Below are 25875 nucleotides of genomic sequence, written 5' to 3'. Positions count from 1 at the left end.
CGTCATCATTGATTTGCCTTATATGTATAGCAAACAGCATACCTTATGTGAGAGAATGCTCTTCAAATACATGTTTTGTGCATGAATGCTAAACTTGATTACTGTAACCATTTAAAATGTTGCAGGCTATATTGGGGCTTAGGTGCTATTATTAGATGGGTTTCACCATCCAAAGCTTTTTTATTAATATAATGTAATACCCAGTGGTCACATTTCTCTCCAGATGCACTTCTGAAATGTTTGAATCCCACCCCAAGCTAAGCAGTGTCTGTGTCTGTCTGTCTGTGTGTGTGTGTGTGTGTGTGTGTGTGTGTGTGTGTGTGTGTGTGTGTGTGTGTGTGTGTGTGTGTGTGTGTGTGTGTGTGTGTGTGTGTGTGTGTGTGTGTGTGTGTGTGTGTGTGTGTGTGTGTGTGTGTGTGTGTGTGTGTGTGTGGACACAATGATTGGTGGTGTAATTTGGCTGCAATGAAAGGGCACTGACTAAAATCTTTCCGAGGGCTACAAATTGGTCAGGGCCGGATCCGCAGCTGTTGCTGAAACCTCTAAGAATAGCTTTGCTACACATAGCTTTAAAGAGTTGGATCCCTATCAAAAATAGAATTGCAATAGAATACAGCCAATATCATTTCAAAGAAAGGCAGGTGTTTTCAAACATTAATTGTCACAGAAAAAATAATGAGGTAAAACAATTCCTTGATTGCAGCACATTTTACTTGAAAGATGATTAGTTATATATAGAGAAAAAAACAGAAACAAAATCTCAAGGGTGAAAAGTGAATAAGAGACAACATGAAGGAGCTCAGGAAACATTTGTTTTATGGCAGTTTGTTTCTTTTTATGCCCAACTCTTAATTTAGCACAGAGCCAAATTACAGCAGAAGGTGCCAGACACCCAAACCCAAACCGTAACAACACATGTATGTTACTATTAGATAGTAGATATCTCAGTGCAGAGCTGAACCCTTTCCATAAGCACAGGCTGCCCCTCTCCTGTATTTCCCATTAATTTATTCAAACGCTGAATCTGGGTGAGGCACTTTTCTCTGTCAGCCTCTGCAGATTATGTATGAGGACAGCAGTGGTTTATTAGTTGCTCAACAGAGAATAATGGTTGGTGAGAACAAGAAGCAAAGGAGAGGAGGGGATCAGAAGTAGAAAGGCAGAGAGAGACCTTAATGATTCCGCTTCTGGCATGAACTTCTGAAACGGAAACTGCTGCAAAATTAAGTAAACTTCCAGTGAACTTTCTAGGGTTATATATTTGCTGAGGAAAGGGGGATGTATGTCATTGGCTAATGTGCATGTTCGCTTGACTGCAGAAAACTTCATTAATGCAGATTATAGATGATTTAGATAAATAAACATCAATGAATATACAGTTTGTCAAAGAGAAGAGTTCATTAATACAAGCCAAACATTATGTTGCAATCATAACACTTCAGATTTATAATTCAGAGGGATTTTCTATAAAGTTGTATTATGTTCGTGAATTATAATGAAGCACAGCAAAGACACCCATAACGTCACACTGCAAAACGACCCTTACTAAGATCGCGGTTAAATAGACTCAATGTAATTCAGCTTGGTGTCAGAGTTGTGTCACATTTTCTTTACAATGTAAATGTTTTCAATTAAATTCCTGTGCTAATTATGACTAAAATTGTTTTTCCCCCAAAAAAGTGTGATTTGAATTGATAAAGGCTTTCAGATCAGCAGTGCTGTTGGCCTATTGGGTAAAATAGAGTCTTAACAGTACAGTGACTTTACCGAACAATATAAACAGTTAGCCGGCTACAGAAAGACAGGAATTCTGAATCAGTGGAGGTTGTAACCTACGATAACAAAATTACATGACAGTTCAATGAGTTGTTGATTTCTACCAAATTGACTCAGACTGTGGGGGAATGAGAGAGGGGATTATTGATTGAGCGACAAAAGAGACTTAGTGACAAAACTAAGAGTGAATGGAAATGAGTTTTGAACTTCAATATAATAACAAACTGTCAGTGTGTTGATTTCTATGTCTGTTATTAATTACGTTTGATACTGATCTTCAAATTTCACAAAGTTCAATAAACTATAATTACCACCTCCTGGCTGTATGCCTCTGCCAACCAGTCAAATTTACATCCAAATTTGTCCAGACTCGTGTCATATGTGCGGATATGAGTAGGGACTTTGAGGGAGTCCCTGTACATGTTCACATTTACGGCCAATAAGGCTGATTTTCAAATTCAAAAATGTGGATAAAGAAATTTCCTTGAGGCATTTCTGAAATATCTCCTTCACAAGAATGGGTCAGTGTGAGGTTACAGTGTTATTAATGTCTGACCCCCAAAATTGAATCAGGCAGAAAAACAGATGTGTATTGCTGCGAGGGTCTTTCTAAAGCTGTCCCATGTGTTTATTGGGTAGGAAAAACATTTACACCATGCTCCGGTGATAAAGAAAAATGTATTCACATTTAATATGCACCTTCTTAAATGACTTTTTATTTATTGTTAAAAATCACTTCAGTTGTAATGGGCTGTGAACTTTATATCTGACAAGTGTTATTCCAAGACTTGTTTACAAGCAATATACACCTGGAAATACTCAGAATAACACCAAGACACATACCGTACATTTGTATCCTGCAGTCCTTAAAAGGTACCAATCCATTTGTGTTGCATCTTCATTTTGTGTTGAGAGACAGAGTAAAGAAAATGAAGTGGACAGGAGATAAGAGGACTAGATGACAAGAACGGATGCAGGGCAGAACACTAGAAAAAGCCGAGAAGACTACAGGACAAGATGTGACAAAAGAGAGCAGGAAAAACATAATTGTGATAACGGCAGGAAAGACAGCGAGAAAGACAACCCGAGCAAAGGGGGCACCGGGGGTGGACAAGGGAAATAGGTAGCCAGGGGCCTGAAGAGAGAGACGACAGTTGGCACTTTGACACAACAAAGGCCAGAAGCACATGAACAAAAACCAGGCTGCCGCCAGAGGGATGGCTGGGTGAGAGTGGAGGAGAGACAACAGAGAGAGAAGTGGAGATAGAGAGAGAGAGGCATATTGATGTGTGCGGGTGAAGCAGCGAGACAGACACCAGAGAGACTGTGTGTTGGGAATGTGTTGGCAGGGCAGCCCACTTTCCAGAGGACAAAAAAGAACATAACTGTAAGCAAAGCATCCAAGTTCACTAGCAGGGCAAGAAAAGAAGAGGAGACAGAAAGGGCCCATACATTTTCAGACATTTTAATAAAAAAAAAAAAGTATGTATTCAAGATAGCATTTCCTATTGTACAGGGATAGGTCATGATTCTTGAATAGCCATTTATTTTTTTGGGGAGGGGAGGGTTATTCCCAGACAATCATTACTGTATTGCTATGTCATTAACAGGGTGCTCAGTTGTGCATGCTCGTGTACATTTTCTATTTTAAAAGTCCATTTTTTGGGCTTTGTATTTCTCGGTAATATAGCACAGTGTTAGCGATGTTTCTAATTACGTTCTTTGTCAGCCCTGGAACTTCAATTTTTTTTTTTGGTACCACACAAATATATATGTTGAAACGATTAAATTAATACCGTAAACGTGGAACGACTAGTCAAATTTTGGGTTGAACTAAGAATTATTAGTTGACTAGCAGAATCTTTAGTTGGGGGCAGCCTTTATATTTTCCCTCATTTTTATTGGTGCCTGACATTAAAGCTCAACTACTGCCACAGGGTGGCGCCACATCCCATTCATAAAAAAACAAAGATGTTACGAGCAAGTAGAATCTTCGCTGCGCTGAAATGCTACGGTACAAACAGCGGAAACATGCGAAGACTTCTACAATCTTCAAAACGTTCTGTGTGGAATGAACATGCGGTGTAGTGCAAACTAAGTAGAGCTAACATATCATAAGACTACTGCAGCTTTGGTATTCAGTATTGAGCAGAAGACCCACCCACAGATAGATAGTCAGTGGTTAGCTTTGTCAAATGACGCAAGTATGATGTTAGACATGCAGAGCAAACATGTTCATCTCAGAGATGAAGCTAAGGACATGCTTCCCACTGGCTTTTTCCAAGACGGAGATTTAGAATTTGAATTGTCTTAGTGAAATCCAAATTTACAGTGTGAAAGGGCCTTTCTGTTTGTGTGCATGTGTGTGCGTTCAGCAGCGGAGTGGAGGGGGAATATCAAAGAGTACTTTTGCTTGAAATACTTGTCCCCATTTTTGTGTTGTCAGTTTGAAACGCAGGTTGTGAGACAAGGTAATGACTTAAAAGTACATCCAAGAAGAAGAATTATTGGACAAATCCAGCCACCACTCTCCCACCCCTCGCTGCTGCACGTACACACCTTGCCCAAACCTAACCAAACTTTAACCTTGTCAAACACTGACCATGTGTTTATTATTGTTAATGGATTTCCAGCGCGTCTGTTGTTGGCACTCTTCAATTGTCATATGTGTTGTTGAAAAATGGCCTGAGCTGACTCGGAGGTAGAGGAGGGGCCTGCAAGCCTTATCGGCGGTCTTAAAGATAACTCATAACAGACATTGAATGGCCAATCACCTTTCAAAGCCCGCGTCCAGTGCTGCTCTATCTGTTATTTGGTTTGGTACAGTTTGTGAAAATGTTCGCAGTAAGGGAGAGAAGGTTGTCCAAGAAGACTGATGGCACTGTGACCGTGACTAAGCCGTAGAGACAGTCACTAATTGCTTCACTAATTGATGACTGTTTGTTCTGCATAGATTAAATCATTATGACTGTCGAGCGTTATGTGTAGATACGGACTGGTTTGTTGTAAGGGTTAATTTAGTGGAAGGAGACCTTAGAGGGATTTTTTTCCTAGACACAGCAATTACACATGACATCACTGCAGGCTAATGTCACAAATGGATGATCTCACTACTCCTCAGTTTATCAAGATGGATTACATATCCATCTTGTGGCACATACGCAAAAATAATTGGACGAACTGCTCATTCAAAGATATTATATAAGGTAGTCCTGGAAGGGAAAGTGAGAATACAGTGTGCGGGAATGCATTGAATGGTCCCACTTGTTCCACAGAGCCATAGTTTACTGGAAATAGATAAAAGTCTCTGAACGTGAGAGTGGCTGTGGATAGATCTGTCAGCAAACAGTTAATCAAAGCTGCATAACTGTCTGTTTTGTTTAGGCCGATGTGGTTGTCATCTTTTGTCTTTCTGCTTAGCTGGCTGTCTGTGTGGGGCAAACAATATACATATTGATGCGTCAGGGAATGAAAAATTGAAGAATTACCATCAGGTCTGCAGCTTAACAGAATTCTGACTCGTTCCCTACGACGCAGCTGTATTCTGCAGGTCGCTTTCCCAAGCATCTTAATGCGACCCATATTTATATGTATTGTGATCTGTTGTGACTGTGGTTATTATGAAGGGAGCAAAGTAGGAAGTCAGGAAATGTAGAAAGAGTGACAAGGAGGAGGTTGGGTGTGGTTGGATGGATGAAACACATCCATCCACTTTCCTGTTTAAAAACAGAAGTCAGCGTTAGTATATTTTAGCTTACATAACACACGTAACATAACTAATGGTATCGTGTCGTCATTAATCGAAGAGGATCCCGTGGAGCTCGGTGAGAGGGTCTCTATCTAAGATGACATTCATTTATTGGACCAGCTACAAACATGCAATTATAGTCAGATCTTTCCGTGCTGGTGATGATAAGGTGATATTATATGCCTTGCAACTGAGGCTGTGCATTCACAACGTTGGTGATTTTATTTTTTTTGCCAGCTGTACTTCCTGCATTTGGCACCTGCAACTGTGTCGCTTTCAGCCTGGATTATGTGTTTAACGTTTTCATATTTATCCCAGATCTTTGTTCGCTCCTCGCAAACCACACCCAATTTTACTACCGTGAATACGGGTCTGGCCACGCTCCAAAGAGTTGTTGTCTTTCCATCCTACTGTGTGTAGAACTCGGGCTAATTTTAACCAATCCGCCACTGCTGCAACTACCTTCAGTATCCACCAAAGAGGTTGTTTTTTTTCCTGAGTAGGCTACAACATTTTTTTTTTTAAATTGTTTTAATGAACACCAGCAGCTTGACGAGGTGCTAAACGTTGAAACGTTTAGTCTTTTTTTTTTTTTTACGGTCAGCGAGAGTTGAAAAAATATGAACGCTGCTCTCGTGACTGTCACCGGCCGTCCAATCACAGCGAAGGAGCGGCAGGACAAACGCGGTTCAGCCCAGACAGTGCTCACTGATCGGATCCCTTTCCGAGAAGCTGCGCAAGCGCTCATATACGAGCGCAGCTACCTGACTGTATTCACAGAAAAGAAAACTGAAGCTGCGAGTGACAGTCGGAGCAGAAAGGTATCCTGGGTAGGTTGAACCTGCTTCATAGCACACGTTAGTTTTGTATGCCTGCTCCATTGGATTTGTTTGCCCTCCTCACCTGTACCTTGTGCACTTAAATCTACATAAAATACTTTAACTTATTCCTGTTGCCTTTTGGAGATGTGCATTTGAGTCCTGTCAGTTTCTACAGAGTGTTAGAGTCCTGGCAATAAAAACAACTGTAATTGAATTGCAGACATCCATTCTTCGTCATTTATAGATAGTGGTGTCATAAAGTTCTGAAACTAATGTAACAGGATTCAGTATGGCCATTTGTCCCGGACTGTCTCCTTATAACTCCTAACTGCAGATATCCCTATTGTTGACACACTTATTTTTAGAACAAACTGAGAGTGTAATATTTCCTTCTGCCTGTAATCTCTTTTGCCCCTCGGCCCTTTTTCTTCCCGTATACATTTTCTCTTTTCAATTTCGTGTCTAATCCTTGTTAATATTCATCAAATTTAACGAGGTGGAGAGACAACGATCCATTAATATCCTGTGCTCTCCTGAACATCTGCAGTGACATGTCAAAACATTTGTAATGAGAGATGAGTTTGTCGGTCTGCGGCAAGAGTCACATTTTTATATCTTCTCAGTAATCTCCAATGAACACCCACTGATTTCTGACAAACGGAAGAACAGCAAGCAAACAAACACCCAAATAAGAAATAGACACAAACAGATTGTTTACACACCAGCCACTGGTAATCCTGCGAGGATTGTGGAGGACATGGTATGAGTGCATATGTAGCTTTCATTCTCAGGTGTGTGTTACCTATTAGTTTACAAATCGAGAGCCAAAAGTGCCTGAAGACAGATCGAGAGAAAGTAGAAGAAGACATAATGAGTAAAACGCATTGTCAGCTGCATCAAATTAAAAAAAAAAACTGATGGCTTGTTACTCGAGGGAAAAGCCAGTGTCCAGTGTGACGAATCCCACAGCAGAAACATCTAATTAAGTGTCCAGTGACTTCATCAGACAAAAAAAAAAATGTTCCACTAGGAGGTTGATTTGGATGGAGTGTCATCAGCGAGGAGGAATAAAGAATTGCTGTCTCTAATGAATCCTGCAGCAGCAACTTCAACTTCAACGTAATTAACAATGAGATTACTTTCAGATGGACAGTCAGAAAACGAATAAGGAGTGACTTTAGGATATGACACCGTTATGACAGTGGACTGTATTTTTTTGAGAGAAATTGAATCGGAGTCTTTGAAACCAACCCCCTAGCGGACATCGGTGGTATTGCAGTTCAAGGTACTTCCGCGTTGGCTTCACTTTTCAGACCTGGAAGCGACATTATGTCGCTGCAGTCTATGGGTGATTCCCTAACTTTTCTAGGGTCATCCACAGGCCATACTTACATACATACAAGTGAAACCACTTACATGCCAAACCTATAACATCCCCTCCAACTTGGGCTGTACTATGTCTTCAGTATGCTAACATAATTAACAGTGAGGCTGCATCCACTAAATATTACCCATAAACTTTTTGAAATGGGTTTTGGTTTTGAACAGATGTTAATAGAAATAATCCAAACTGAGCTTTATAAAAATGTAAATTCTAATCCATTGGCACTCTGGTACCTCAACATACTCGACAATAGCAGCGTGAAAATGTGCTGAAAACCTTTTAATATGTATTCGTCTTTTTTTTTCTATTTTTAAATTAGGCCCTCAGAGCAAAGACTTAAAAACTACAATCATCTGGTGTCTCGTGAGGATCCATCAGTTAGTGAGCTAACTTTAGGCCTAACCACAGCACAGATAGCCTCCTTGTTCTAGTTCCTTTATGAGCAGGTACATCACCATGGAAACAGCACTGATTATAAGTGTCTTTAAATACATAAAAGACTTCCGTAATCTCACCAGTCAACTCAGAAAAAAAATTTGCATCGCCTACCTCTCCTAGAGGACACTGCTGATTTGAATACATAAATAGCAAGAATGAGGTTGTAATTTTTTTCTTTCTTCTACTGATGAGAGATAATGTAGCTTCTATAACTATACACACTGCATTTTGATGTTTATGCACCACCTGCAGTTTTCCTACCGGAATCCTCTTGGCCACAGGGACATGTTTTCTGTTTGGAAGTTAAATTTTTGAATTATTTTTTTCGGTATATTGATCATCAAAAATGTTTCCATTTTTTTATGTCTTAGTCATGTTGAACTCACTAGCAGCATATGTTTACATGACCTCGCAATATTTCTTGTCCTGTTTATTTCTTATTTGTTTTCAACTAATTCCAACTCACCTTTTGTCAAAGTTATGATTTTTTTTTTGTTAAAACATGTATTTGTTTCATTACATTGCAATGGAGATGAGTGAGACAAATGTTGTCATATTGCCTCTTTTCTAAAAAAACAACAAAAAACAAAACATGCACCACATGTTTTTTTCATATTTCACTGAATAACAAAATTGTCTCATTTGCCTACTTGTATTTCTGCTGAGAAAATAGCTGTCAACATCTTAAATTCTTCAAACATTACTGGATTATTTGTTTTCTTGCAATAATAATTTGAACTTTTTATGTACGTAGTATATTCAGTTTTAATGCAGTCTGGATTAAAATATCTACAGATATTATCCTTATGACAGTAGTTGTATTTTCATTGAAGCAGCAACCTTCTCGTTGATCCACCCATAAAGCTGGCTGTGTAATAGATACCGAGTTATTGTAAAACAAGCTTTAGGAGCTCCTGTTTCTGAGTAGAAGCAAGATTCTTTACTATATGCTCATGTTAGTCTGAAACATCTTTTCTGGATTGCTAAATTGACCGACAAATGAAGAGATCATGTGATTAAAAAAAAAATTAAATATAAAGTGAAAAGTACTGGTTTCATTTTAACATTGCACTCTTTTAAAACTGTTGAACTCAGGATGGACTGTTGAGAAAAAAGATCAAAATTGATGCAGCAGAAGAAGAGATGGCACTCTTTTGTTCAATGCTTTCTTCTTATTTGTCAAAACATGGCCCTGACATCACCCACAATGCTACACGACCAGAGGTTGATTGACCATTATGTGTGCTATGCTAGTAGTGGCTAATGTATCCTTGAGTCACCAGCCTCGAACATGGAGGAAGAGCGGGCCATAGTAGTTATGTGAACTCACATTTTTGTGACTCCACATCATCAATTGTGCCAGCCAGCATGGAGACATAAAAACACCACCAGAAATGCTCTGGGATGCCGGGGCGAATGATGGGTTTAGTTTTGATAAGTAGCAGTCAGACAGGGTCAAAGCTGATTCAATGTTTGTCCTACGTATGGCCGCACCTTTAAAATCTGAATGACTGCTTTCTCATTGGAAACATATCAAAAATGCACAGTGACGGTGGGACAAACATTTGAACAGCTTTGAACTCGTCACTCTGTAATGCTCTCTTCTGAATGAAATAAGGCTTTCTTCACGTGTTTTCAGCAATGCTCCCCAAAACCTGTAAACTGACTTTGATGTTCCCCTCTTGTGTTTTTAGTAATGGTTTAAAGTAATGACCACACACACTTACTTTTTCATGTCAGTACACGTTTTATATCTCCAGTGGGGCTGAATTAATTATACAACATCATGCGATCCTGTTTCCTAACCTCAGCAGTTGAAGGTTTAATGCTTCCACATTTCATAGCCCACAGTGCCATATGTTAGCATGTCACTATGTGGTTGCTCTGTCAACATGTGTTTGAATGTACTACTGCAGCTCTGCGAGCACTTTATAGGAGGTGAAGACAGAATCAGGGCAACAAGTTACCTTCTACAAGCACGCTTGTTTTTAGTGCCACCAATCATACAAGTAAATAAAATTCCTTCACCCAATTAATTGAACAAAAAAAACAAAAATACTTGTGTGCAGCCAGAGTGTCTCACCTCCCCCTCTACACACACATACACAAAACAATAGCGTAGAGAAGACCTAGTTAGCACCAAATTTCTATCTATTGTTTCCTCTAACAATGCATCAGACTTTACAGTGTTATAGAAGCCAGCCCACACATTCAACATGTAATTATTCAACATTTTAGTCTTGCCAAAAAGAAACCCTTCAAGTCGCTTCAAAGCATCATTCAGATTTGTAGTGCTGTTCTTTTACTTTGTTTCAGTAGCTGGGTCTGACAGCCTGTGAGAACACAGGGTTGCATGTGTCAACATTTGCATTATATTTTGCTCCTGTAAATGGCTTGTGTTTTTTCTATACCAGCTTGCGGCGAATTCAATTTTAGTTTGGTCTTTGTTGTTTCATATATTACATTTAGCATTTCATGCTGTAAAAGCATTGAGAAATGTCTATGCCTTGCCAAGTACAATTTTTAAACCAATTCACATTGAAAAATTCAATTCCTCCCATTCTGCAGTCAGTACAGCAGCTCTCCATCTTTAGTTGAAGGTTCAAAACCTTGTCTCCGAACTGCAGCACATCCCATCTCCCAACTGAATCTCAACCCAGTTTCTATACGCTGATTTGATCTCTGCAAAAAAATATATGCTCTACTTCACTTTTCAGACATTTCTCTGGTGTATTTTATAATGCTTGCATTCCCACATGATCATTCAAGGGGCACAGGGGAATCGTCTGGGCACTTTGACAGCAAAATGTCTGGTGGATCATTTGTAATTTCAGCCATCTAGAAATTAAAACACAAGTCACTGTTGCACTCACTGTAACAGCCGCATCAGAAAGCCTTTAAGATCCTACAACTGAATCATGGTAGCTTTTCCTCTCGTTCAAATGTTTCCACTCAAAAAAACAATAGTGAATGCTTATTCTGCATGCATCCTTATACATTCTGACATAATTAACTAATTGATATGAACATCAACAGCAGTAACTATTAATCAACATATATTTTTCATATCATTTAGACCAACATCTTCCTGTATACCAAAACAGAAACAGAATGACTTCTTGTGATCACTTATCCAGGAACAAGAACTTACTGCTAATAGTCACATAGAGTTTGCCTAAAATGTAGAATAAAGTGCACCATCAGCTGTTAGCATCTTCAAACTGCTGCAATCATAATTGCCAGAAGTTATAATGTGTTTCAGACATTTCACCTCGGAACCGTTGCCCAGCACCAAGACTAAAAAGAAAGACAAACTTTCTTGCTGTGTCAGCACATAATGTACTTAGTCAATACAGGCAGATTTACAATCAGATTTTGAAGACACTAACAGAAACAGCCTGTAACAGTGCATTCCTGAGTACCTCTCTTTTTTCAGTTTCAAACCTTATATATGTAAGTGCTAACCGAAATCTAAATTAGTCTTAAGATTTTATTGATCATTTTAACAAAATGGATTGAGTTGGCACCAACATTTAGCACCACAGCATGTTCCCAGTCGTAGCAGTAAGTCCTTGGACAGATTTCCACTGGCTGCTCTAAAATCTATAGGCAATGGATCTTTGCCATTGGAGCTCTTGGCTTCAGAACAAGCTCCCTCAAAGCTGATTAAATCAGTATTACCCCACCAATTAATCCTTAAACTTGACCTTACAGGCTATACTTTTTGTTTGGCCATGATCTTTGTGTCTTTGTTGTTCGGTCTTTTAATGCGATCATTTTCCTCGCTCGTTTTTACCTCCTTTGAATGAAAAACTCTCATCAGGTGCCAGTGAGAAGACTGTGTGATGATGGGATTATTCAATAGTATGTGAAAAATATGCAGAAAACAACCAGCTACTGCAAAAAAGCCCTGCCACATGTGCAAAAAGTTAATAAAATATGCTATACATGCGGTCATTTGCAAAAATTGATTTAAAAATCTTGGTATCCCTAAAGTCTGAATGGTGATTCTAACCATACCTGGAGGGCTGCCACATTAGTTAAGTCACTGAGGTTATTTCCATAACCCTTTCTCCTGCCACCTGTGCTTAGTTTTGTTTACGCTGCAGCATTCAAGACAATTTATATCATCCAAGCCCTGTGTTACAGATAATTTATATTGTTTTCTGTTTGGGAATCTGTGAACCAAACTGGACTCTCCATCTGATCATAAATTTAATGCTGCAGCAAAACTAATCTGGCACCACAACAGCTTGGTTTGGAGGGCAGTTTGACGATATGTCCTTTCCTATGGGCAGCAGACCAGTAAAAACACATGAAAAAACGAAATTGGTTTTACTGATTTATCATATTTTGGGGCTGGATAGTCACCATATTTGTGCTGGCTTTTCATATTCAATATTTGACAGGGCAGTGAATTGTGGGAAAACAGCTGCTCAATTAAGCACACAAATTCTTTAATCAGTGGTTGCTATGGTTTCCCTGGGGTTCTGAGGCCCATGTTCCATATGTTCTGCATTACTCGCATGTGTTCTCTAGATTATATGCCAGCGTGAGTTTGTGTGTATAGGCATTTGAACGTTCCGCCGTATGCATGTGCGCCAAGCCGCATGTGGGGCTGTTTGTGTTATTAATCCAGAGGTTGTGAGTTTGTGCCTCTAGGGAGGAACTTGAAGCGCATGATGCCTCCTCTTGCACACATGTCTGTTTAGATGAGAATGTTTTGTGCATTAGTGTTTGTCAAATGCTGAATCATCCACTACTGTTTTAGTTGATTACTGCAAAGCTCTTTAAAAGGACAGACATTTTTAAAAGTTGCATTAATGTAATTTACACATGCCTATTTACTAAAGAATATTAAGAAGTTTTTTTTTGTTTTTTTTTTACATTTATATTAAAACCCTAATCAGGGAACCAACAGTAACAGGCCTAACATCTGGCAAATGGATGCCTTTAGCTATACATTCAAATACAGGGAATGCATTCTTCAGACGGGGGCCCAAACAAGATAAAACTTGAAAAATAAAGTATACCAATTTTAGGAAGGAGCAGGGATAAAATCCAGAACAACCTGATTATAAATGCATTACTGATTAGTGCTTCTTGAAAAAAAAAATGGAGTAGACAACTATGGAGTAGATAATTATGACTTGCAAGAGAACTGCCAAGGAGATATCATATTTATAAAGCACCAGGTAATGATTAGGAGTTGTTCACGAACCACCCATTAACGATTCATTCATTAACAAATTGTTCCCACTCATTTCTCAGAAATTATTCATACATGTGTGCTTTACTGTAAAGTGTTACCACCCTAATATCTGTCAGCTAGAACCAATGCCTTAACCGCTGATGCAAAATTAATCCAGTTTTCGTGTGCTTTGTCCACTGTCAGGAGTGTATAGGCAGGTCATAGTTTTCAAATTTACTAATCTGTGCTGCCCCATGATTAATGAAAAATGAGGGATTTTCAGAATTTAAGTCAGACTACTGAAAACAACAGAATAATTAATGGCAGGCTCTTGTTGTTTACCTCATGTTTTCTAGTGAGTTAACAGTGACTTACAGCTACTTGAAAGTAGATACCAGGTAATTATGTCACAGTCATTGATATTTTACAACAAAAATGAACAAAAGATTGACTGACTGTACCACTAATGAACTAATGAGGATGCCAAATTGTTGGATTTTGACAGGATGCAAAGGTAGCCCTAATAAACAGACACAAAAGGACAAAATATAAACTTAGAAAACCACTTTAACAACCCAGTCACATTTAAAACTAGAATATACAAAATGTCATCCTAGCATTTGTTTGACGTGTGAAACTTCATGACTGGCATGTGAATTCTTGACTGTCCACAAACTTGTTTTGTGAGTTCACAGAAACCTTTGATGACCAAAATGTAATCAGCTCATTGTTGCACCAACAAAACATTTGTGCCAACTTAAGTAATTCACTCACTCACTCAAAGCATTCACGAAATATCACATTCACTATAATGGGACAGGCGGAGGGAATAGAAGTGAGGTCCCACTGATGTTTGACCCCCAAAGGCTCATCAATTCATCCTTGCAGCCAAGTAAACGTGTGCCACATTTAAAAAAATAAAATAGCGTCCTTTGAGGGACTAACACTGCAGAACTAGGACTCAAATAGACATCTCGGAACAAGTAAAAGTTTTTACTTGGAAGATGTTTACAGTAGGCTAATGTACAAAACTTTGACCCAGATGCACGGCCCAGTAATACCAGCGCGGGGCAAAAACAGATAGACGGTAAGAGGGCTAGGCAAAAATATTCAGTCTGGCAAATCAAGACAAACAAAACTCAAAGATCACAAGAAAGAAAGCTGAAGCAAAAAGCACAAATACTACAACGAACAGGCACAGAAGGTAAGGAGCAAGCACACTAAATACACAACAGCAAGGAGATAATTGAACCCAGGAGATAATTGGAAACAATCATGGCGGGGAAGACAATCATGACAGTGGGAGAACACGAGGACAGGAAGTGATGACTCCTGAAACGAGAGACAAAGTGAGTAACAAATGAAAACAGGAAATGGACATGACTTTAAAAAAAAAAAAAAAAGAACAAAAAAAAAAGACATAACTTAGGAACAACGACGTTGCAGTGACCATAGCAGGAAGTGAATACATTTGTTTTGGTCAAATTTGAATACATTTACCAAAGGCATTTGTGAGACATCGGAAAGGATGGGACAACCAGGAAAAAAAAAACAATGCCTTCAGCCACAGACGTCGCCGGTACAGAGGAATGAAGACATGCTGCGCAGTGAGAAAACAACCAAATACAGAAGCTGCAAATACAGAAACCACATGAGCCAACATGAGATACCTAATCCTGTAAATTCAAGTGAAGAGTTTGCTTCCCCATTCAACAGCCTTGCGAAGCCTGTGATAATCCCGACACGGAACTGAAATGCACCACTCGGACTCAGAGCTCAGTTCAACAAATCTTTACTGATCGAAATCAGAAAAGTTACAGGCTTGGGTATCAGTGAGGCAATCCAAAACCCAGTGACACAAAAACATTCCAGTTGTCCAAAAAACAGAGGTCAATTCACACAGGCCGAGGTATCAGAGGGGGAGAAGGCAAAAGGCAGAGCCAGGAAAAACAGTCCTACACAAGGATAAAGAAAAAAAGACAGAAAAAAAAAATAATAATAACAAGAAAAAAAAACTCAAGGACATTAAACCACTGAAACAAAGAGCTGTGCACTACGACAAACTGGCACAGACAGTGAGGAGCACACAGGCTAAATACACATGAGGGCGGGAAGACAATTGGACACAGGTGGAAACAATCAGGGGCGGGGAAAAGACAATCACAAAGCGTGGGAGAATACAGGGACCGGAAGTGAAGTGACCTGGAATGAAACAAGAGTTGAGTAACAAAATAAAACAGGAAATGAATGGCAGAATATTAAAAATAAGAGAAAAGAACTTAACGGACAGAAGATGTGAGCCTTTATGAGGTATTGACACTTGAAGCTTGTGCGTATGTTCAGTAGGGAAGATCTGTTACCTCACATTTCCTCTTTATGCCTCTACGTGTGAATATGTGAATATTATCGCATGGATATTATTGATTCTGTCATCAGGCCTTTCAGACCTCCTGACAGGCAACCCTCCTTCTCATCACCACCTCATCCGTCTGCTTTTCCTGGGAGCCTTGACTAAAGTACAGTGATCTCCGCTCTCCCCACAACCCAACCAGGTGAGGAAGATCCATGCCCAAGCCTGGTTCTGTCAGAGGTTTCATCCTGTTGAAAGGGCGTTTTTTTTTTTTTTTTTTTTTTTTTTTTTTTTTTTTCACTAAATCTATGTAATTATATTGAGAGAAACCGAAAACGATTGAGGAGATTCTCAAAATGTATTCAGAGTTTTGAAAACTTTTTGGAACATTTCGGTTGTTTATAACTAAAAGTTGTTGTTGATGTACTTCATAGCCTTAATTTCTGCAGAAAGCGACATAAAAAGATGATTTAGAGGTTCTGTGACTCATCATTTCAACCTCTGGCAGCCCCATTATTTGTGGAAAAGGAAAAGGTGGAACTATGCACAGATATGGCATTCATGCAAGGTCTTCTCAGTCTATTTACCGTATCATAAATATCATTATCTGGGAGTTTTGTCATAAATCGTTGTGAACTCTGAAAGATTTAACTCAACAACCAAACAGCACCGCAGTTAATCCCAAAGTTTATAAAATACTGGTATTTTTTCTTGCTGTTTTGATTCAGCGGACCAATTCTCAGCTCACTTCCTGATAGAAAGTTTGAAGGTGTGAGTTATATGACAAAATATTTCATGTTTGAGTTGAAAATTAAAATAATTATATTTGAACTTTTAAAAAAAAGTATCTTTTTTACAGAAAAAACATGGATTTTGATAACTCGTCAAATGTGACCATATGGCACATGTGATTCTGCATATAGGTGAAATGTATTTTGCCTAGCCTATGGGAAACATGGTTTTGGAACCTTTTCATGCTGTAATGTACAGGTATGAAGCCTATGTAGATTTGCAAGAGAAAAGTTTTCCACATATTTTCCTCCTGTTATGAGAAGCTGCAACGTGTGGTAAACATATGTCATACATGTGATAACATGTGTCCCTGTCAGGGCTGAGTCACCAAACTATTTGTGGTAAGAGCAAGACAACATTTAAATCAATTGATACTGTGACATTTTAGCTTGCTGATGTAACACACACCTATTTTTGATTATTTATTTCTGCATTCAGTTGTAGAGATATTTGGCCAGAGATGGTGTGGATTGCATTTGCTGAGTTTGCTGCTGTGGTGAGGATGACTGTTGTTGAACAAAATGAGGAAAAATAGAACTGCTTTTAACAATATGTGAAAGCTGCTGTTGTTTTATGGATGTGTTATGCCTCCATCACAGATTTTGGGGAAAGCTGATGTGGATTCTAGAAATACTGCAGTCTGCTTGATTCAGTCCGCTTTTCGCTGCAGGGACCATAGCAAGGATTTAAAACTACAGTCACGATTTACTGTATAACCTGACAGCAGCCACAGTGAGCCCAGGGGAGAGGCTGAGCGAGCTCAATGAAGATAAATAGCAAACTCAAGCTTAAGCAGCTTCAGTTAAAGGCAAATACCAGTGAATTCTGATATTAAAAAATGTAATTCTTCTGGCCTGAGGCAAAACAGTTTGTCATATTAAATAATATGTCCTATAGCAATAAAAAAAAAAAAAAGAGAGAAGATGATCCACTCCTAAACCTCCTAGGCTACAACAATGCACTGTGCAGCACTACTGACAAGTCATTTGGATGTCTCATTGGAGTGTAAAAGCTTTTATCAGTTTGTCAGTCTTGTAATAAATTTCTCTGTTCAGATCCATATTGCACATTTTGACAACATCGGTAAACAGCTTCTTTTTTTTTCTTTTTTTTTTTCCAAAGAACCACACTAGAATAGTTTTGACCTACTGTAGCCTACATGGCAATGGTTACAATAGAATGACTCACTGTGGCACGGCTTTTACAGAAAGCTAATAGCAGAACCAACATGCTTCATGCAAAACCTAATCAGGTCATCATTGAATTCAAGTGAAAGTTTGTGCCAAATTACCTCAAGGTGTTCTGAGATATTGCGCTCACGAGAATGAGAGGATGTGAGGTCACTTGACCTTTGACCCACAAAATCTATTAAATTCATTCTTAGAACCAAGTTTACGTTTGTGCCAAATTTGATGAAATTCCATAAAACATTTGATATTGCATCAATGGACAACCTGAAAATATAATGCCCCCGGCTTTGGCTGTTGCCATTATGTAGTCACAATAAAACATAATTATTTTAAAATCACGAGCATCACCTCCAGCCACTGTCAATCTGGCACAAAGTAGCTTAAATCTACACACACTACAATGCCTACAGCATTTTAACCATGTTCCTGTCAAAAATATGGAAATAATATTCCACATTAGATCAGTGTGTTTTTCAAAGATTCTGCATGATTGGATGATTTGGAAAGTCAGTCTTGACTTTTATATCTTCTTTATGATATGTGGTAATTCTATAAAAAGATACTGTTAATCACAATAACCCAGGAAAATTAGGAAAATAAATTGGCCATAACTCTGTTAGGATGAAAAGCTTTTTCTGTCAGAGATCCAAAAATTAGTGCCTCACTGTGCAAAAGACATTTGTTCCCAACTAGCACCATTGACACAAACTATCGGTGGTCAGACAAAACTCATCTGACCTACTTCATTGTCTTAGTTTTTCTTCTTGTTTAGCCAGCTAAACTGCAACAGCCCAAGTTTCTGTTGAACCACAACTTAATTAAATTAATATCAGCACAAGATCTGAAGCCACAAGGCAATTTGAAATGTGGGTACTTTTCCGGTTTCAATTGGGACAGAACCTATGGTTCAAGTAACCTTTTAGTAACCTTTTCTTCATAGAAAACGCGAAAGGGCAACCAGAGTAAGCAATGCATATTCTATATTTTGTTGCTATTTAATTCAGGTAGATTATGTGCTGACCAAATCGGACTCAATAGGCTTGGCAGGTTGGTTACTTTGCTGTTTGATGCTAAAATTGCTGATGGCAGGGAGTTAGAGGCAGGTCATAATGAGACAATCAAAAGTCTTCCTGGGCCGACAAATTTGGACCAGCAATACACCATACAAGCCAGTTTTGGGAGCTTTAATCCAGTGTACAAATACTTTGAATAAGTTTCTCTTTTCTGATTGAAATTCCTTTTTAAGATCAGTTTATTGGTGTCTGTTTTATGAGTAAACTGGACTCTGAGGCCAAAAATGGATTGTCAGTCCAATCATTACAATAGCATTACATTGGATGTCCTTTCTTTTAAGTCCCCTATGCACACACATTCTCCTTGTTATTGTTTCAGATGTAATGCAGATTTCCTGCTGCTTTCCAAACACTGATACATTACACTTGGCCTTTGTTCAGAGTATTTGTCTCCCAGGCTGCTGGTTGTGCCATTTAAAAAGGAATTTTTTTTAAGTTGGGTTTATGAAGCAGGAACTGTGAATACTGGCAACACTGGAATACACCTGCGTCTCTGAAGCTTGTTTAAGTAAAATAAATGTTAGTGTAGTATAGGGAGGCTTTCTGTTTTGCAATAAAACAGTTTATACACAGGAAGAAGTTATTTGCAACTAGAGAGAGAAAATAGTAGTTGTTTCCTCTGCTCTGCACTTCTTCCCTGTTGGCCAGTGTTTCAAGCTGCACTAATCAATATGTTGTATAGCAAAAACTATGTATAATATGAATGGGGTGGTTTATAGTGTTACAGTGGTGGCTCGGTGGAGTGGGTTGTCCACTCATCGCAGTGTTGTCAGTTCAATCTGCAAATTTTCGTGTCTACATGGTGATGTGTCCTTGAGTAAGACAACTGAAAGGAGTGAGTGAGTTTTACAGTACCTGTGACTCACAACCGCACACAGAAAAGTTTCTCCTTCAGTTCATTAAATCACTGCAGCACATATATTGATAAATCTGCAGTCTCTGACTTGACTGAAGTGAAAGTTGAGGTGTGGTAATACTTGGATGAAAATGACAGAATAGAGGGATAATATTATGGTAATATGCTAACAATCCTGACAAACAGCATAAAGAGGTTTGTTTGTACTCTAAAAGAAAATAGAAAAAACATGATAATTTGTAATATTAGATATGTAAATTTTGCATGAATTCAAAAGCAAAATTTCCAGCTGCTGTTTCTCAATTGTTTACTGTTACAAAAAGAGGAGAAATTATGTCATAAGAACTTTAATCAAACAGCCCTTATGACAACATGATGGTACCTGCTGCATCATTGACATACAATTCAAGCTAATAAAAAAAGAGACCATTTTAATTTTAATGAAACGCAAAAAAAAAAGCTATATATATATATATTTCAACAAAGGAGCTTATTCAAAGCTGAATTTACAAATATTTGAAAATACTTAAGCAATACAATAAAACATAACAAAAATATCCTGAAATGACAAGCGTATTTATATTATTTTCATACAAAGTTCAACAACACATTCTTACCATGAACAACATTGAACTATGCTATAAGGTGTTTTGTGACTGAATTGCCAATTATCACCATATGTCTCTAGTTTTCTAACTTTTACTGGTTGATAGCTCAACAACTCCATTTGCCAGCACAAACAAAAACTACAAACATGCATACTGTTTGTCTTGTGACTCTTGAAAAGAAAAGAAAAGAAAAGAAAAGAAAAGAAAAGAAAAGAAAAGAAAAGAAAAGAAAAGAAAAGAAAAGAAAAGAAAAGAAAAGAAAAGACAAGAAAAGACAAGAAAAGAAAAGACAAGACTACAACTCTAAAATTGTAGTACAGTACAGCAATTCCCTTGTTTAAAGCTTTTCCTCCAAACATCACAACCAAATAGTTTCTCTCCTGTATGGACCACCTTGTGTCTCTTGAGACCCCCTAGCTGTGTAAAATGTTACTCACAAACATCACAACCAAATGGTTTCCCTCCTGTATTCACTCTCTTGTTTATCTTGAGATGATCTTTTTTTGTAAAAACAATTCTCACACACATCACAACCAAATAGTTTCTCTCTTGTATGGACTCTCTTGTGTTTCTTGAGATCCCTTTGCTGTCTGAAAAGTTTCCCACGAAAATCACAACCAAATGGTTTCTCACCTCTGCGGCGTCCCATGGGAACCAGCAGATCGAACAGCAACTATATGATTTCTTGCCAGTATTACATCTTAAATTATTTACGTGGACTTCCTTCTTATTCAGCGTGTTAAAATCTGCATCCGTAGCATTTTTCTCTTTCCAGCCATTATCACCGTCTTTTACCTCAGCTTCAGCCTGTAGATGTGGAGGCTCAGTTCAAAGGAAACCTCTTCTCTGTTCACCAACAGCTGTCAGTCATCTACACACACATTATGGAAAAGTGTAACTTTAAATTGAGACAGATATGACTTGTGGGGGTATATGCTTGTAATTGAAGTCAACATTCCCGATGCCACTTTACCCGTTGGGAAATTATATTGACATTCAACGGGACAAAGTCAAAAGCCTCCCTGGGCAGAAGCACTGGTACTGAAGTGAATCCCACTGAATCTTACTGCTTTTTAAAGCCATAAGTCAGTAAAATCTCAACAGACAACACAAATTAATACAATTTAATTGTGATTTGTACATTCTCTGAGTATAACCTTATCTCTGAAGATGTTTCGACAAATATCCTCTTTATTATCTTATTTGTTTATAATTAATTTTCCTACAGTCCCAATCTACTTTTGTTCAGTATAAAATTCCACACCCCTCCAGGCATGTGAATAGTTTTGTTATTTAGGTGTATATGTAATATATTTTGTAGGCATATCAATCACCTTGGGCTCCATGATAACACATTGCTGTCCAGTCATGTGATCTTAAATTTGAAACATTGCTCCTCCAAAATAAAAATGCATTTGCATTTCTGGTGGGTGTTACGGTTACTGAAGGGTTCTGAATGTACATCTCTAAATATTGATAGGAACAAAAGCTACTTTGGCAGCTCCTGATCTCAAAAAACAAATGCATTTTCTTAATGTCATTTGAGTGCTCCTTGTTTGACATGACTCTGTTTGGGTGCGGTTCTGCCATTCGCAACCACTGAAGCGGGCACACCTGCTCCTTGGCAGCAGGGGGGCATCGCATAAACACAAATCAGGCAGGCTGCAGGAAGTGTGCTGTCTGTGTGTCTTTGTTCATGCATGACAGTGTGACATGTGGTGAAGCAGAAGAGGCTTTTCTCTGGCAAATCGGAATGACAGCTGAAAACTTTCCTACGGTGGGTCATGAATTATAGAGTTGATGCAACTTAATTGTATGTGTCCTCGGATTTTTTGATGTAGACATAAATAATGTATAAGGGAGTGTGAGCGCAGGACAAGTGATGTAGATTCGTTTAGTGGTGTGGAAAGGTGGACAAGAATAAGGATAACATGTGGACTGGCTTCATAAAGATATATTAAAGCATGTTTTACTGAGTAGAGAGTTTGAACAAGCAGGCAAGATGCAGAATATGAAAGAAGCAGAGGAAGATTAAAAAAAAAAAAAACCCACTGAGATTACTTTTAAACAATGAATATGATGTATGTGAATTCATATTTACTGTTGTTGCATGTAACTTCCAAATAATTACCTAAAGGACACATTGAGCAGGAGGAAGAAGGATGTAATGTTCTGCTGAAAGGCAGAGGCCTTATTTAGAGCGAGATGGACAGAAGCAGAAAGAGGACAGGGACAGAAGAAAAACAAACTGCAGGGAGTTGTCAGCAGCACAGAGGTAGCCGGAAAAGGGAGGGTGGAGAGGAACTGAAGGGAGGAAGGAAGGACGAAAGAGGAAGTGAAGACAAATGTTACATTAGAAAGGAGAATAGAATCAATGACAGGGTGGGGGGGGGGAGACAAAAGGAAAGGATGCTGCCAGGATGTTAAAAGCAGAGGTCACTGTATTACAGCTGGCATTATAAAGAGAAAAGCATGGTGGAATCTTCACTTGCTTCTGGGACCCCACTGTATGTTCCTTTCCTACATTTAGAAGCCATGGTGGAGAACCTGAGACAGAAAAGAGGAAGAAGAAGAAGCAGTGAAGGCTAGAAAATGGGAGAGAATGCAGTGAAAGGAGTGAAGGAGCTTTTGAGGCTGTCTGCATGATTTCTGTCTTTCATTTTCACGTGTCTTCTTTCTTCCGCTCCTGTCCTTGAAGCGGAGAGGGAACACTCAGCGCTGCTCGGGAGAGACAACAGAAAGAAAAGAAAAAAAATCACACACTTGTACTTTACATTCACACAAATACAGATATGTGCAGAGACATGAAGCCATGTGTACAGTATAATATGCAGGAGGATGCGTCCAATTACATAAACACACAAACACATGTTGCCGGAGCTGCTCCCACACAAAAGCAGGTACTTTGTTCGTGTATCTGTCTTTGTCCGTCTTTTTGTTTAGTTCCTTGTGTTTTCATCTAATCTGCTGTTCTCCCGGATTGCCTCTCTTTCCCCTCCCTTTGCTTTATCATCTCTGCCATTCTCACTTGGATTTTCTCCCAAAACAAGCCCCTTCTTGTCTAAATGGAGCTTTTCTTTGGCTCTCTCTGTCCCTCTATCCCTCAATATGGCTTTTGTCCTGCTGCAAGGATCCATTCATTTTATTTCTATGGAAAACCCACACCAGGACAGTCGTCAAAGCAGATTACTCATGCACAATCTGTGGATAGCTATTTTTTTCCCTTTAGTTTTTGGTTTCTCATCGTGCCAACCACCCACAGACAGGGTTAGATACAAGGAGCAGAAATACCACCAATGACATGCAGACAAGCATTTAAATAGGAAGAAATACAATGCAAACACTGGGAGGTGTATTTATTATTTATTTCTGCCACATTTATCCCAGAAAGTGAATAATTTCCACTTTCAAAGAAATCTTGGCAAAGCAAATTTTACAGAGTTGAAAGGAAGTGTAACAGAAGTAAATAGTTTAACTAATAATAATGATAATAATAATAATAATAACTTTATTTATACAGCACCTTTAAAAACAGAGTTTACAAAGTGCTCTACAGAGAAGCAAAGCATAGTCATACATAACGTCAATACTGGTAAACATTTAAGAAAACAGGAGGCAAAAAAGACCATACCATTAAGGTAATGAATACAAGAAAACCAAACAAATAACCAAAATGAGCAAATGGAATAGAAAACAAACAAATAAATAAATGAATAAAATAAACAAACAAAAACAGGGGAACAAAAGAACTGCATAAAAGGACATAAAAGGACGACATCACTTAAAAGCAATTCTATAAAAAATGGGTTTTAAGAAGTGATTTAAAAGAAGTCAATGATTCTGCAAGCCTTATCTCCTCAGGTAGGTCGTTCCAAAGTCGAGGGGCCCTAATGGCAAAAGCAGTCACCCTTTAATTTAAGTCTCGACTTTGGAACGGCCAGAAGGGCCCCACCGGAGGATCTAAGACTGCAAGTTGGCTCATATGGTGTTATTGTTTGGGGAATTGAACAATATGACTTCTGATTTTGAGTTGTTGAGCTGAAGTGTTAACTTTCTGTCCATGCATCCTTGAATAGACAATATAGTGTCAGTGGAATGGCAGTAAAGTAAGGACCCTTAGGTTTAGGAACCATAAACCACATGGTTATAGGTTTAGAAAAAGGCCAGTTTAAAAAATGTATTTTACGTAAGTGACATTACGTACATAGTAACTCGTAACTTATTTACTTTACTTAAAATAAATTGTGCTTTCTCATGGACACAAACACTGGTCATTGAGGTGTAAGTTCTGTGTTTGTTTCATCCATCCAACCACCCTCAACCTCCTCCTTACTCAGACTTTTTTGCTTTTTGTATTTTGTCACATGACCTCCCTCTTCGACCCTGGTCACACATGTAGTGTTGGGAAAGTTACTTTTCAAATGTACAAGCCTAGACCACTTGTTATAAAAAAATAAAAAAAAAAAAAAATTGCATTACTTTTCTAACAGATGTTTCAACTGGGCAAGAAAGCTGAAGAGTCCTCTAATATAAATTTTGTTTATTTTATAATATAATTACATAGCTCCATTACAAGCAATACATGTACATTTCTAACGTTATACTGACATGGCACCCTCCAGTGGACTGCCGGGTGTATTACATGCTTTGGTAATTAAAAGGAGTGAAAATGTTCGTGAGGTTGATGGGATTTGTCCCATCTGTCAAGTACTTCGATCAAAAACTTCAGTACTACTTGTTGAGATGTATGAGCCAACATGGCGGTTCCATCCACAGAACAACCCCACTAGTATGGTACATGAAAATGCTCTCAGTTTTGTCTGCTCACATTTATTTGAATATTCATTGTATTTACTGGCTGGGCTTGATGGGTTTGCACGTAGCGGTAGGCGTCTCAACCAAACTGAAACCACCTGAATGCTTTGGGGACAGGTGTGACACGTATCCCGAGCGTGAAGGGTCAGGGCTGTCTTACCGCTTTGGGCTCCATGGAAAGAGGGCAGCAACCCACATCAGTCAGCACTGTCACCCTGGTGTACCCACATCAACACACACAACTATCCATAAATGTCTCTATCAAGCAGAAAAATAAATGTGTAAAAAAAAAAAAAAAAGGTTCACACATCTGATGGGCCAGCGCTGACTTACATTATCTGTTAAACTTCTTGTTGATCAAAACTTTTTGGGGATAATTTTAATAAAATGGTTGGAAGAATTTGTAAAATAAGCAGTAGCCACTACAGTAACTGACACACAGACACTCAGTTTTACCAGTTTTTCCCCTGCAACTTCTGTGTAACCACATACATCTTCATTTCAGCCAGAAATGTGCATATTTGTGTGTGTGTGTGTGTGTGTGTGTGTGTGTGTGTGTGTGTGTGTGTGTGTGTGTGTGTGTGTGTGTGTGTGTGTGTGTGTGTGTGTGTGTGTGTGTGTGTGTGTGTGTGTGTGTGTGTGTGTGTGTGTGTGTGTGTAAACTATTACTAGATGACTTGATAGGCATAATGGCTCAGCCAGTGCATCAGAATGATTGAAATGGAAATAGATGGATACTGTCAGAGAGGTTGGAAGTCCCAGAGTTGGATAAATCACTGCTGTGATGGGAAAAAACATGAAACTGCATGATTTAACCTTTACTTTTTATTCCC

The sequence above is a fragment of the Brachyistius frenatus genome, unplaced genomic scaffold, assembly GCF_029030835.1.
Source record: "Brachyistius frenatus isolate BFR_SWC_R1_liver_20210118 unplaced genomic scaffold, ASM2903083v1 Contig_1, whole genome shotgun sequence".
Classification (NCBI taxonomy): Eukaryota; Metazoa; Chordata; class Actinopteri; family Embiotocidae; genus Brachyistius; species Brachyistius frenatus.
Note: the sequence above shows the minus strand (reverse complement) of the source record.